Genomic DNA, 1,175 nt, shown 5'->3' on the forward strand with positions numbered 1-1,175 from the left:
TTGGCTTTCTATTATTTATGCTGTTATTGAAGATCAGCCTCAGTCCTTGGTGATCTGATAGGATGCATGGGATAATTTCAATATTTTTGTATCTGTCAAGGCCTGTTTTGTGACCGATTATATGGTCAATTTTGGAGGAGTTTCCATGAGGTGCTGAGAAGAAGGTATATCCTTTTATTTTAGGATAAAATGTTCTGTAGATATCTGTTAAATCCATTTGTTTCATAACTTCTCTTAGGGTCCATGTGTCTGTTTAGTTTATGTTTCCAAGATCTGTCCATTGGTGAGAGTGGGATGCTGAAGTTTCCCACTATTATTGTGTGAAGTACAATGTGTGCTTTGAGCTTTAATAAAGTTTCTTTAATGAATGTGGCTGCCCTTGCATTTTGGGCATAGATATTTAGGATTGAGAGTTCATCTTGCTAGATTTTACCTTTGATGTGTATGAAGTGCCCCTCTTTGTCTTTTTTGATAAATTAGCATTAGAAGTCAATTTTATTTGCTATTAGAATGGCTACTCCAGCTTGATTCATTAAACCATTTCCTTGGAAAATTGTTTTCCAGCCTTTTCCTCTGAGGTAGTGTCTGTCTTTGTCCCTGAGATAGGTTTCCTGTAAGCAGCAAAATGTGGGCTCCTGTTTGTGTAGCCAGTCTTTTAGTCTATGTCTTTTTATTGAAGAATTGAATCCATTGATATTAAGAGAAATCAAAGAAAGGTAATTTTTGGTTCCTGTCATTTTTGTTGTTAGAGTTGGGATTCTGTTCTTGTGGNTGTCTTCTTTTGGTTTTGTTGAGGGATTACTTTCTTCCTTTTTCTAAGGTATAGTTTCTTAGTGTTGGTGTTTTCCCTTTATTATCCTTTGAAGGGCTGCATTTGTGGAAAGATATTGTGTGAATTTGGTTTTGTCATGGAATACCTTGGTTTCTCCATCTATGGTAATTGAGAGTATTGCTGGGTATAGTAGCCTGGGCTGGCATTTGTGTTCTCTTAGTGTCTGTATAACATCTGTTCAGGATCTTCTGGCTTTCATTGTCTCTTGTGAGAAGTCTGCAGTAATTCTAATGGTCCTGCCTTTATATGTTACTTGAACTTTTTCTCTCACTGCTTTTAATATTCTGTCTTTATTTATGTGTCGGAAGGAATTTCTTTTTTGGTCCAGTCTATTTGTAGTTCT

Source organism: Mus pahari, chromosome 11, assembly GCF_900095145.1.
Source record: "Mus pahari chromosome 11, PAHARI_EIJ_v1.1, whole genome shotgun sequence".
NCBI classification, from domain to species: Eukaryota; Metazoa; Chordata; class Mammalia; order Rodentia; family Muridae; genus Mus; species Mus pahari.